The sequence below is a fragment of the Epinephelus moara genome, chromosome 9 (genome assembly GCF_006386435.1).
Source record: "Epinephelus moara isolate mb chromosome 9, YSFRI_EMoa_1.0, whole genome shotgun sequence".
Lineage (NCBI taxonomy): Eukaryota > Metazoa > Chordata > Actinopteri > Perciformes > Serranidae > Epinephelus > Epinephelus moara.
Window position 1 is genome coordinate 18,191,610 of NC_065514.1, and position 14,091 is coordinate 18,205,700.

The following is a 14,091-nucleotide window of genomic DNA, read 5'->3' on the forward strand; positions in this document are numbered from 1 at the left end:
TGTCACTCAAATGAACAAGAACCAACCAAGAAGGGGCCCTAAATGACCATGAAAAGATGCAAGGACACTGCACAGAGACACAAAATAGCTACAAAAAGGGGCAGAACAATCACAAAGAGACACAAAATGACTACAAAGAGACCTGAAACAACCAAAAAAAGACACTCAATTACCTCAGAGAGACACAGAGCAACAAAAATTTGATTAACGACCACTGTAGGCTACAGAAAAAAAAATGCATACTAAACAAAAGTTTAGAGTCTCAGGAAGGTATACTCAACCTCTGTTTTGGTTTACAAAAATAATGTAAAAGCTCCTAGTTTCTTCTCTCTGACACACATTCACACACACACACACACACACACACACACACACACACACACACACACACACACCGGGAAGCGCTCCATATTATGCAAGGATAAATTCTGCACCAATCTGTTTTCTTTGTTTTCTGTCTCCCCCCCCACCCCCCCCCCCCCCCCCCCCCCCTCCTGCACCGTTGTACCGTTCACCGTACAGGTGCGAGCGAGCAGCGGGCTCGAGCCGCTCCGCCAATTAGGAGCACCGAGCGTGACCACGTGAACAAATCCCGTTGTCTAAATTCCCGTTCGGCGGCGAGCAGCTCGGAGTGAGCGGCAGCGCTGAAAGCCACAGAGAGTGGGAAGTAATAACGGCGGGCTGAACGGGAACGGTGAGCAGGTAAATGGCTTATGTTTATTCTCCTGGCTGTAGGCTACACTTCTTGTGCCGTCATGTCCTCACAGCTGATCTGTGGGGGGTGTTTCAGATGCGGGGCTCCGGGACAGGGATGTGTTGGATTACATTTGTCGTCGCTTGCGGGTTGATTTCTCTGCTCTCCTCCGGTCCGCGGACAGGACAAACAGCATCATCGGCTGCTTGGCTCTGCACCGTCTGCGCATTGAAACTCAGCCATCCCGCTCCTCCCACCCCCACCTCCTCTTCCTCTCTCCCTCTTGTCTCTTGCAGGAACACGAGGCTATTGATAGTTGACAGAAGCCTTGTAATCCCTGCCTGATCTGGCTGACCGGCCACAGCCATTTGCGAAACAAGAATGTTGATTGAACTTTATTTTGCTCCGAGATTTTGTTTTTTTTTTAATTGGTAACGCCCGCATAGATTGACGCCGTGCACGGGGGGGAGTGTGAGGGGCTTCTTTTGGGTGCTGCATGCAACCAGGCAAGCAGAGGCAAGCTTTTATTGCTGAATTATTTATAAGACTGTCTGGGAGAGAGTAATGCTTCTGTTGGATGGAGAGGGAGTCAAAAACTGTGTATTCATATGCTCTTTCTAATCATGAATGCTCTGCATTTGTATAAAAGCCTGCTGCATTTTTAATTTTGTCCAGTTTAAGCTGCCATAAAAAGGCTTTTTATTGTTTTGGTAAAGACAGTAGCCTATAAGCGAAAAATCAATTAGCCTCCTAACAGAGAATTATTGAATCAAGCATTTAGGTTATAAACTCACGTATCAGCATCTTAATTGTGAGAATGTGCGGATTTTCTTTGATTTATATAACTGTTAAAAGAAAATCCTTGACTTTTGGAGTGGTAAACTAACAAAATAAGCACCTAGGGAACTTGTCATGAACATTTGTCAGCATCTTCTGACATGTTACAGCCTCCATAGATAAACCTGAAATATTGACACGCTAATTGATGGTGAAATAATCAATAGTTGTAGCTCCTCGTAAATTAATTAAATTAAATGCACTGTGTTAATAGCAGCATTTGTAGTGTTTTCTGCAGCTCTGCGTTTGTTTACTCCTCTGTTTGTCTCAACTGCTTCCTCAGAAACATAAATAAATCATCAACAAACAAACAAATAAATAAATGCGGCGCATTTTGCCCCTGCTATGTGTTCTGCCGTTTCGCAGCTCCTGCTCCTGCTCCACCGGAATGAATCGACCTCGTCCGCGCATGCGCACCGCCGCCACCATTCATCTCTAGGGATCTCGCCCTCTTTTCTCTTGTCTCGTGCGAGAGAGGAGAAACCAGCAGGCGGCTCTGCGCTCGCGCTCGCCTCCCCGGTTGTTAAAGCACAAGTAGTCTGTGACTTCTCCTCGTTGCGGCTGGACGGTGACAGCTCAGGTCGGCTCGCGCTCACTTGTCGGATTGAGCTCGGATTTTCGCTTCTTTTGGATTTCTATGTTTGGGTTAGCGGTGACGGACTCTCAGCGGCTTATTGCTTTCACTGTAAGTTGGTTTATATTTTATTTCTGGGGTTGTTTTTTCCTGTTTGACATACATGTTCAGCGCGCGAGAGAAAATGCTACCGGCTCGAGTTTCGCCAGTTTGTTTTATCTCTCGCGCGCGCTTAGACGTTAGGACATACTTCTTTTTTATTTGTTGTTGTTTCTTTATCTTTTTAACCATGTTTGCGTTCGCTCTTTTCCGTGGCCAGAACAAAAAGAGGAACTTTACACGTGATAAACTTTCTTCACATTGTATTTGCGGAAGATGCGTTCAGGTGAATTACGGTATGTTGTGAAGAACAAACTGAGATGAGGAGACCTGACTGCGGCTCATCTCTTATAGCAGGTGTCTGATAACCCACTTCCGCACTGTGCTGCGGGATATCGACCGTATGTAAACCCACTGAGGTCTGTTTAACCTAAACATTTCTCTAACACTTGGTTATTGGAGGTTAAGGTGACACTTGTTTATTCAATCGGCTGGTCTTTTGGTTGTTTCAGTACTTCTCTCATTTCCCCTTTTTAACCTGCACGAGGCACTGCTTTTAGGGAACCAAAAGTAAGTTATTGTAGCACCAGGTTTCATCATCGAGGTTATTTCCTCAAACAGTTTACCTTCTCTGTTGTGTGTGTGTGTGTGTGTGTGTGTGTGTGTGTGCGTGCGCGGGTTGAGGTGAGTGACAGTGAAAGAAAGAAATGCTGATCTCTGTTCTTGCTGAACCAGCTCGTTGGCGTACCTGAACCTGTTAAGTAGCCATATAATCATAAACTAACACCTTGTTTTTCTGTCTTAGAGAGACAACAACAGGCAGAGCAGCTTGTCAGTGTACAAAGGTCTTCACGCCTGCGTGTACAGTGTCGTGTTAAACTTTCCAAACATTGTATTCACTCACTGAGTAATTGAGCTGTATTTGGTTTCTGCTGTGGTCCAGTGCTTCTCACTGGTCTGTGCTGGTTTCAGTCGTTTATCAGCTATTTGTGCCTGGTGGTCTCCAGGCTTGACTAATGGCCTGTTGCCTTTGGGGTTATTTTGGTCCGCTCCACCCTGCTCCACCCTGTTTCATCTGCAGGAGCCACACCTGCCCTGCTTGGAGTGAAATGTGGGGTATCATTGTTTCAACACCTTACGGACATATAATGCTGCTCTTGTGCTTTGACAGTGGGCTTTATGAAAGAGAGAGAGATGGATTATTATGTGTGTGTTTGTGAGATTGTCAGTGATTTTGCAGTCTTGCTCCTTTCCTTGTGTGTATTTATGTATCCAGCGGCAGCCTTCCAAAGTGAGCAGAGTACCAGGAATAGGGCAGGTAGAGAAAGTGTGTGTGTGTGTGTGTGTACCTGTGTGGTTGAGTGTGTACGCTCCAGGCCCCCACCAGCACTTTCACAGCCTCTTTCTCGTAAGCATTGACTTGGCAGTGAACTCTCTATCAGTATCGACGAGATAAGAGGATGAGAAGGAGGGAGAGAGCGAGATGGTGCTGTACGATCACGATGCACACTCTGCCTTTGTCGCTCTCAGTATTTCTTTCTCCCAGAATCTTTTGGTATTTAATTTTTTTATTTCTCTCCTCATTTTTTTGGGGAAAATGTGGTACACTCTTTTGTCTTCATTTTGCTCAACATCTCTATCCCCTTTTTGTATGTCTTTGTCGGTTTTTTTTTGGTTTTTTTTTAGGCAGACAAGGATTTTAGACTTGATTTATTGCATTATTTAGTTAGTTTATTTGACATTCCTACTCACCGGTTGATATTTTCCCTCCAGGTTCTATTCCTGAGTTAAAAAGCACATTCAATCAGATTTTATAAGGTGTTTTCCATATAAAATAGGGCTTTGTACCAATCTATATTTAGCTTTTGCTGTTTGATCCTGGTATCAAACGGTGATTGAAGTTCAATGGATTTGAATTGCTTCAATGGATGTAGAAATTGATTTAATTTCCACTAATGGAACTCAGATTCTCAGATTAAAGGAATACTTCACCCACAAAATGCCTGTTTGTATATTAAATACTAACCCTGTGTTACGCTGAACTGTCCGCTAAACTTTGTTTTTCTCGCATGCCTCCACAAGAACTGGAGTAAATGGGGGCAACAGAATTGTATCAAAACATCCATTTACAAACTCTTAAGCAACTTGTGCCATTTAATCCAAGTGTTATTCATCTGTTATTGCTAAAATCTTAATTTTTAATACACTTCCACATGCGAATAGCGTGCCTGGGCAAGCATGTGCGGTTGAAATCTGCTCGTGTATTCCACTGAGCAGAGCTTAAATGCATGGGCTTGCTCAGGGATGCAACTCATCCATGCATGAGACCTTTTATGTGGAAGTGTTTTAAATAGTAAGGTCTTAGTGAAAATGCATGTGTGTGGGAAGTAGCATGTTAAGCATACAACTGGATAAATGATATTGTACTCCATGATGTGTATGAGAGTTTGTAAATGGATGTTTAGGTGTAGTTTAGCTGCTGATAAAGGCGGTCCTCCTTTTTGGATTCTTCATTCACTGTGGACTTTTTTTATCCCACAAATTCAATTTAATACAGGGTGAGTGATTGATATTCAAGTGATCATTTGTGGGTGAACTGTTCCTTTAAGGACACAGGAAATTGGTAACACGTAGGTGCACTGAGCACGCATGGCAAAGACAAACACAAACACAGTGAGGTGACAGTTGAATAACAGCCACAAACCAGAAAAGCACAATTTTGTCAAGTAAATTTGTTCTGATCTGTTCTGATACTCGGCCAGGTAAACAAACAGCATTTTATTTGTTTTCAAGTCAGGTCCAGTCAGGTTTATTTAGACAGCGCCAATCACAAATTTACCTCAGATGGCTTTACAATTTGCACAGCATACATCACGCTCTACCTTTAAATACTCAGCTCTGATAAGGACAAACTCCTCCCTAAGAACATTTAACAGTAAAGAATAAGTAAGACACCTCAGGGACAGTTTTATTTAAAAAGTAAAATGTTTGGTCTCATGTGCTCTTGTGCTCGTCCCCTTGTATGTATGCTCTGCATGTAAAGCCTGGTTCAGCTATTTTCTCTGCAAACCAATCAGTGTGTAAGCGTCTGTTTTATGTACGTCTGGGAGCGGCATCGTGGCCCCTCGCCTGCTTGGGTTCTGGTTTTCTTTATGTTATGTTCTTAGTTTAAACTGTTTAGAATCTCAGTAACACATGCTCAGTAGCAGAGGACTCTCAGTAGCGTCACAAGATGTCTCTTCCTCCTGCTGCTGCCTCTGCAGCGTGTGTGTATTCTGGTGCCCAGTGCCTATCAGCGAAACAAGAGTCTGCCCACCAGTTCTCAGATTCTAGCATACAGCAGCACATTTAGAGTCTCATCTGGCAAGGAAATGTAGCACTAATCCAATTGGCTGGAGCTTTAGTAAAAGCTTTCCTAATTGGCCGATATGGCAGCTGGCTGCCAAGGTTCCAGTAAGCACAACAGGGAGTTGGGGAGAGTCCCAGTGGTGCTGTGGTGCAAGGGAGACTGAACAAAGGGTAGATAGCAGGGTGTGCTACTGTTTTGAATATTCCTCCACATGGCAATATAAAGGACCCATCTGCACCCTGCTGACTCAGATCCATCCAACTGACCATAACTCATTTTCAGCTGTTGTTTGCAAGGCACGCATGCAAATACACACATGCAAACACACACACACATTCCATCTGCAGGAACAAGAATGGCTTTCGTCAGACAAGCATGTTTGAGAAAACATCTTCTCAACTGGCTGGGGAACAAAGCTATTAACACAGGAATATTGACTGTGTGTGTGTGTGTGTGTGTGTGTGTGTGTGTGTGTGTGTGTGTGTGTGTGTGTGTGTGTGTGTTTTAAGAGGAAGAGTGGCTCTTTGGAGAGAAATAATGCTCCTACCAACATCCACTGCAGCCGTTCCTGTTTCCTTTCACCTCAGTGTGGGATCCAGGAATAGCTCAGAGTGACAGAGACAAGAGATGAGAGAGAGAGGGTGAGACGGACAGACAGAGAAAGAGAAACAAAGAGGGACCGTCAGACAGACAGACAGGGGCAGAGAGTGTGAGAGAATGCCATGTAAGGTTTCCTGCACTACAGCTCGCACCACCACACACAAACACGGAACCTGAAATGAACTGTTCAGGGTCTGGTTTCTGGAGTCACTGCTAACTTGAACTTTGGCTTTGTGTGGCTGCTTCACAATGAAACAAAGGCAGCCTTCACCATAAGATGTATTAGAGAACTTGTTATAATAGTGAGGTCCCTCTGAGGAATGGCTTGTTTTATTTGCATTCTCGTTTTTTTTGTCCATATACAATAGCAGCGTTGTCGCGAAGTGTACTGCATATGATGAATTAATTTCCCATTAGGCTTGTGAAACTTTGAAATAAGAAGTAAACCCTTGTTAAGAAGTTAGAACCCTAATGTAGTGCAACTTCTCATCGTTTCAATTTCCTTTTTGTGCTTGGTCATGTAATTTTTTAACACTTGAACAATTAATGTATCTGATGCACACATTCATTAAAAACCTCAACACTAATTTGGCTTAACATAAAAGGTCATTTGTGTAATTAAGTAGAAGCAGAGTTGATACACAGGCGTTCAATATATGACACTTTTTTTCTTAGAGTTAAAGAAAAATATAAAATAAGCATGTGAAAGCGTCGTAACTATAAATATTTCACTAATTAGTGAGGCAGCAGAGTGTGTTCATCATCTTAGCTTTGCACAAAGAATTGAAAATCAAACATTGACATTTGTTTTATCGCAGGGTAAAATGCTCCAGATGGCATTGTAAAGCACTTAATGTGCATTTACACAGAATCACTGTTCTACAAAGTGAGATGAAGCTCAAAGACATATTTTATCATGATGACCCTGAAGAGAAATCCATTCACTCCTCCATCATGTGTGTGCACACATATAAGGTAGTCACCACAGGCCCCAGTGCACACTATTTTGACGGACCCTAGCGGACGCTACTTACTAGTTTCAGGTGCACACACACACACCACTGGCAACTGTTCATAAAGACGCCAATGTAATCTGATTTAGGGAGCTTTGCTACTTTTTCCTCCTGTTCGTTTCTCTCTTTTCCACTTTTATATTTAGAAGGCATGACTGCTTGCTGGACTTGCAGATGAGCTCAGACTGTCATACTAGACCGATTTTGCACTAGTTACCGTATCGTATCATCTTGTCACCTCATGGTCTAAGATTAGTGTTTGGTACTTTAAATTTGAGGAATGAGTGTGAACATGCTCATTTGATTGATTGAAGTTTTTACGACCAACATTTTTCTTGTAGTATTTTGACAAAATCCGAACCACATGTCACTCGACTAGTTGATAAATGCACAGTAGTGTCAATGGGTGAAGGACGTATATATGGAGGGAAGCTTTCAGAAGTCCACTCTCTGCATATTCCATTTCACTCGCTGATGTGATGATGGATTTACCAGGAGGGAGGTTGTCGTGATGGACATGTGGGCGAGGAGAGTTAAGAATGTGCCTTTCTTCTTGCATCGGTGGGTTTGTTAGAGCGCAGTTCCACAACAGTTATTCCTGCACTAATTATGTGTCATCTAGCTGAATGGTGGAGACATTTAGAAGTAAGTGGGGGGTCGGAGTAATTAATGAAATTGTCATAACTGAGGAGAGTATACTTATTTAGGATACTGCAGTGATGATATCTTAGTGGTTGTTTGTCCAGGACTTTGATGGCTTGATTGTAAAGGGATGTTAGTAGTTTAATGGTGGAGGCTGATGCTCTTTGCTCTCCTGTGTCTAATTCTTTCTGTCACCGCTTTGTACTGCATCTTATGCGGGATAAACAAGCAAACTAAACAGAAACATAGAGTCAAGCAGTGAGTGGAGGATGTGGAAATGGGGCACGAGTTAAATCCAGTTATAGTTGCACACTTACCCATAACCTGGTTACTGTGAATACCTATGGTAGATGAAGTTGATTAAGGGTGTATATGGTTCATAGGTTGACTTACCCAGCCACCTGAATTTAGCTTACATGAGCTGATAGATAGATCAAAAAGGCTCAAAGAAATTGCTGAATATGTATTTAAATGGACTTTGACGTGTGGGGTTAAATGGTGCAGTCACGATGTATGGATTGGGATTTAAATACTACTCTTTTGCCAGTGGTGTGACATGAAAGCTGCTTCCTCCGTCGCTCCCAGTTGTTTTATATTATTGTAAAATAATCAGAATATTACATTTCTATGGTGTTGGCAAAATCACAGCACGCATGTATGCATACATCTGTCAGAGTGATGGATTGGGTGAATGGAGTGTCTTCATTTTGACAGTTTGGTATGGGAGGGCCATCTGCTCTATCACTCAGCGACTGCGAGTGTAACCTCTCTGCTCTGCCGTGTATGCGCTCACTCTCACGCACACTTACTGACAGCAACATATAACGCATATAATGTTCACATGTTGATAACCCATTTGCACAGACCCCAGCCGAACTCTGAGCTCCCTCTCTCGCGCTTTCTGCACACGCACACACACAACCTTCCCCTATCCCCCTCCTCTAATGTCCCAGCTCTGCTTACTGCCTCAAAAAGAGCTTAGATCAGGGAAACCATAGCTTGCCCTCATGCAGACTTCCCGGAAGATCGGGCTATTTATTCAAACCAAGCGGGCCATGTTTGGACTGTTACTGGAAGGTTGCCAGCTTGAATCCCAGTATTGTTTTACAAATTTGGTTGAACCAAACCACTGTCAAGGTGCCGTAGAGCAGGGCAGTCACCTCCATTTCCTCCAATAAGCGGTTGACGGCTGTGGTTGTACTGGGAAGTTTATAAAGAGTAGCATCATATTTTATTATTATATGATGCATTTGTATGCTCGTAATTTGTTACACTGTAGTAAACAACATGAATAATTATAGTAATTTGTATTTGTATTGGTTTATACAAAGTGAAAGGCACAGTGTGCATTGTATCCTCATTCAGTGGTTCGTATGTCTTATGAATGAGAGCCCCTGTCGGTTAGGTTAAGGAAGGAAGGATGAGAGAGGCAGCTGTTTGTGAGTGACAGTAAACTTTTAAACCGAGCGCAATGAACCGTTAAGTTACACTTTCACTTCCTGACATTCTACTGCTCCGTATGTGCCCTGACTTCGCTCTGCGTTCCTAGAGTTTAGAGCAATGACTAACCGAAAAGGTATATATTCTAACAGTGCAACTAATGAACAGTCCATCTCCAAAAAATGGAAAATCAAAGCATGGGGGCTGATGTGTTAATTGTAGCGGGCTGCCACAGATAAATGAATGCATGGGAAACACTGCACAGGACATGAACTGTGGTCTCCTGGGTCAAAGTCCTGTGTTTGTTTGACCCAGACCACCTCCCTATACAGACTTTGCCACTCTTTATAATTTCCCCCACCTTCCTGTCTTGCTCCCTTTATATAAGGACACATTACTTTTGATTAGTATAAGTATGCACAGTGATTAGGAACAGCCTGCAGTGTTATATGCTGTGTTTATAAGCTTCATCTGTCACTGTTGAGTCTCTCCATTTATTTTTCTTGTTAGTGCATTACACAGAGCAGATGAAGTGTTGTTGGCTACCCTCTTTGGTAACAAACCTGAAAAACAATGTCAGCTGTTGTTGTAGGTTTGTAGTGTCTGTTTGTGGTAGTTGGTGCCTTGAAAAGCATAATCCAGCTCAATCTGCCCTAATCTGCATTTGACAACAGTGTTAAACATCCCATGGATCAACTTGTTATTTTCAATCCAAAGAAGCTGTTTTTTTTTTTCTGTGATGTAGATATAAAGTAGCTTCTCTAGCATCGTCTGCCAGTGTTATGCTCTAGCACAAGAGGTCTAAAACCTCGTCATAAAGAACTGCAGGCAAATCTGTCTCCATTAGACCAATATAAAGCATTTGTGTTGCTTTGAAAGGAATCTACACGAAAAAGTCTTGGGAGCAATTTTAAGCTGTTCACCACAATGTGTAAACACATGCACTAGATGGAAATAAGCATAATAAAACCCCCACTACATCTGACCTGCTTCTTTGGAGAAATGAGGAAAAAATTATACTTCACTTAAAAACAATTAAATATCTCAATGATACTTTGGCTTTGTGTGCATGCATATGTGTGCCTGCAGGCCATATTTTCTCTCTACTACAATGACCCAGTGACCGGTGTTAGCAGATTAATTGCTGCTTTCATGTTAAGCTGTGGTGTATCACCCCGTAATTGGTAATGGAGATTATCAGTGAGATGCTGCGTAGGTCTCTGTATATGTGTGTGTGTGTGTGTGTGTGTGTGTGTGCATGGGTGTGTGTGAGATTTCTTTATCTGATTAGGAAGTTTATCTAATAAGTAGGATTTATGGGATTCTAGTCTCTCTCTCTCCTCTGTGCACACACCAGCCTACGCTGACACGTGTACCAGTGGAGGAAGAGGATCACAAACAGAATGCACGTCTCTGCAGAGCGGCATGTTACTGACACAGTTGTATTGCATATTGCAGTAACCTTGCTGAATACTGAGAGAGACTATACATTTTGACACATATGGACTTATGTTGTCTCTCTATATGACTTGTCTTTCAAGGCTTAAAGCTTTATTTCTTAAAAATGATGTGGGGGGGGGGGGGGGTTGTACAGTATTAAGGACAGTATGCTGATAAAATTCTATGTTAGTAAGGTTGGCCTGTGTATATGTGGGACTTCATGGATGATATAGACTGTAAAATCAAAGATATTAATGTACAGTACAAGACAAACATACTTGTGTCATATGCCTGAGAGTTACCGAGGTGTATCCACCCGTGTTTGTTGTGCTTGCTGGGAGGATAGGGATGAAAAGGACGCAACGGAGCAACACACTCTTCCACACACACGCACCCACACATACATGCCTGCGAGCAGACACGTAGCACTCACAGGAAAGCTTCACCATATTTCTCCTGAGATCCTTCGGAGCCACATCATCGTCTCACTCCAGCACACACATCATTGTCAGCCTGACTTGCGTACGCGCAGCCTCCGCTCAGCCAGCTGCCCGTGTGCATGTGTGTGTAGCTGTGAAAAGTAAAGGAAGGAAGATGTGTAAAAATAGTTGTGTCTGTGCTTGTGTGCATCTGTGTGGTAATGCCTGAATTAATAAGCCATCTGTGAAATACTGGAATATTAAAAAAACTTTAACATTTGCAAACTTCCTTTTTATATGGACATTTACCTCAATCCAAGGGTCAGGTTTAAAAATAAAATCCACCTTCAGAACTTTACATGACTATTTGTCATCAGCTTGTGATGTTAATGTATTTCAGATCTTTTTCAGTGATGACATGTTGTAATTTATATTTTTAGCTTGTATTTTCTCACATTTCTGTGTAACAACCTTCAACAATGGCTCAGTGTGTCTTAAATACTTTGCACCCACTACTGTGGGTTTAATGCGTAGGTGGGAAGAGTAAGAGCCACATGAATACACTATTAAACACATGAATAGATAATTAAATAACGATACAGATAATATTGAGAGAAGAGCTTTGTAAATATGTAGGGTTTTTTAAGAACATTGTAAAGCATTTACTACACTCTGCAACCCCTTTGTTTAGCAAACCATAACCAGGCTAGTGTTGGATGTACCTTTTATTGGAATAAAGAAATTTTATGCTGGCCCAGCTCACTGGCTTTTCATCTACAGCTCATTAGAGCTATAGCCTGACAGCTCCCACACAGATCTCTCCAAACAGTCTCTCTCGTCCGCTCAAAATGCAGTAAAACAGGCTCCAACATGCAGCGTGCACCTGGGATTGGACACCGACTTGACTGACAGGCGTAGCTTTGATTGGCGAGCGCTCACAAAGAGGTCCAATTCCGAGTTAAACTATATCAAACAAACATCAGGCTTGACGGCGCCATCAGACTGGCAGTGACACTAGCTGCTTGCAGTGCTTCTTCTGGCTTTCAGCCTGAGTGAGTGTAGGCATGACATTGTGGTTATCAAGTGGGCACCTTCCTTCACAAATGACTCACTGAGTTAGAGACACGACACCTCGAGGAGGCTGAGCAGTACAGCGTCCCCAGCAACAGCCCCTTCTGTTCCCGTTCTCAGCAGACCCAGTCACATTGATATTGTGTCATAATCTTGGTAGCATGAGCTTCTTCTTGCAGGAAGTTGCAACGCCTGAGTGCTTTGACAGTAAAGGCTCAGTCACCTCTGTTGGCAGCGCAGCGTGTGGAACAAGCAGTAAGAAAACCCAACTGTGCCTCGGCTCATAAAAGAGGTCTGATATGTCGCCTGGGGGGCCTTTGGTTATCAGTAAATTAAACCTAAAAAAGCAGAGCTGCTAAACAGGGCTGATATGATTTGGTGCTGCAGTGTGAATGAGCAGCAAGCGGGGAAGATAACAATGCAAGACCATGATAGTGACATTTCCTATTTAATCAAAGAGAAATATGTCTCAATTGCTTTATAATCCGTTGACGCTGTAATCTGTTGAGGTGCTGTCTCTCCCTAAAGTCATAAAACATACTGTACTGAGTTTACAGCACAACATTGTTTTAAAATCAGTCACCCAAACCTTAGGACACTGGTTCCAAATACACTTGTGTCCTGTGAGAAGGGAGGCTTTTTTCGTTAAGAGTGATGTAATAATACACTGTGAGTTGTAATATATTTTGTGACTCATAACACGGACTATTTGATTAAAACAAGCATTAAATTGGTGCTGACACTTCCCGTTTGCAGCTGTACCAGCTGCTGGCGAGTCCATATGAAATAATGTGTGTTTTGCAGCTTAGTTGTTTTTTGCTCTTTTTGACAAGCTTTGATCTGACGTGCTGTACTCATGGAGTACTTTGCTGTATATTATATTTAGTTGGAGATGTTTGCTCTCCATGGTGCTGAAATGCTCTGTTTTATTTAGTTAGTCACACACTAATGGTCAGGGCTACCATGCATGGTGCCGCCTGCTACTCAGTTACCATTCACACAGTCTTGAACACCAATGGAACAGCCATAGGGAGCAATTTGGGGTTCAGTGTCTTGCCCATTGATGCTTTGACATGCAGACTGGAGGAGCCGGAGATCGAACTGCTACAGCCCCCCCAAATGGCTCTGGAACCCAATCACCAGAAAAATGCTGGCATTGTATGTTTCTGTAAATTACAGATTTGTTACATTTGCACGTTATTATGTAGCAGATACATTGAAACTTGCATGTGGTTAGGTTTATGCACAAAGGCCACTTAGTTATGGTTGGGAAAAGATCATGTATTGGCTTACAATGCCCAGTTTGGGGGGCATAATCACAGCAGGAAAAGCAGCCATGTCTGTAAAAAACCAACCAATTTTCCTGCCTAAAAAGCTGCCGGGAGAACAGTGACAGGCTGCTAAAAATATCCACATTGAGTGCCTAAAAAGCCACTGGAAAAACAGCAATGACTCGCTTTTACACAACTGGTTTTGTTTGTTTCTCTGTCTTGAACAGTGGTCCACGGTGATGTGCAGCTTGGCAGCCAGGCAGCTGGATTTAGTTCCCTTACCTTAGACCATGAATGTTAATGTATGAGTCTCCTGGCTTTTGATTTTTATAAGAATAAGACCACAAAAAAGCTAAAAGGTAAAAAAAACCCCAAAAGACTGATTTCTATTTGGCATGTAAGAGGGGCATTTCAGTTGTATCTGCCTCTGCTTTGGAGGAAGTGATAATGTGATTGCATCTAATGGAGTGTGGATTTGGGGAGAACAATAGATTAAGGTGGAACTAGGAACTGCTTAAGGAGTAAAACCCATTACAACAAAAACTGTGATATGCATGCAGTGTTTTGTGTGAGGGAAAGCAAGAGGAAAGGAGAAAGAAACTCTGGTGTTGGTTTGCATAATTAAGTGAAATACGATACAGA

The 14,091-nt window shown here is 42.6% G+C and overlaps 1 protein-coding gene across 4 annotated transcripts in view; it reads left to right on the plus strand.

The window, feature by feature from the left end:
- Positions 1-609: 609 nt before the first annotated feature.
- strbp (spermatid perinuclear RNA binding protein) overlaps positions 610-14,091 on the plus strand; it is a 97,494-nt gene continuing 84,012 nt past the window's right edge. For 2 of the 4 annotated variants that reach the window (XM_050052850.1, XM_050052849.1), the window contains exon 1: positions 2,008-2,216. The gene's annotated coding sequence lies outside the window, so the exon portion shown is untranslated. Of the gene's footprint in view, positions 703-2,007; positions 2,217-14,091 lie in introns of those variants that run through there. The other 2 variants (XM_050052851.1, XM_050052852.1) reach the window with 2 other exon arrangements.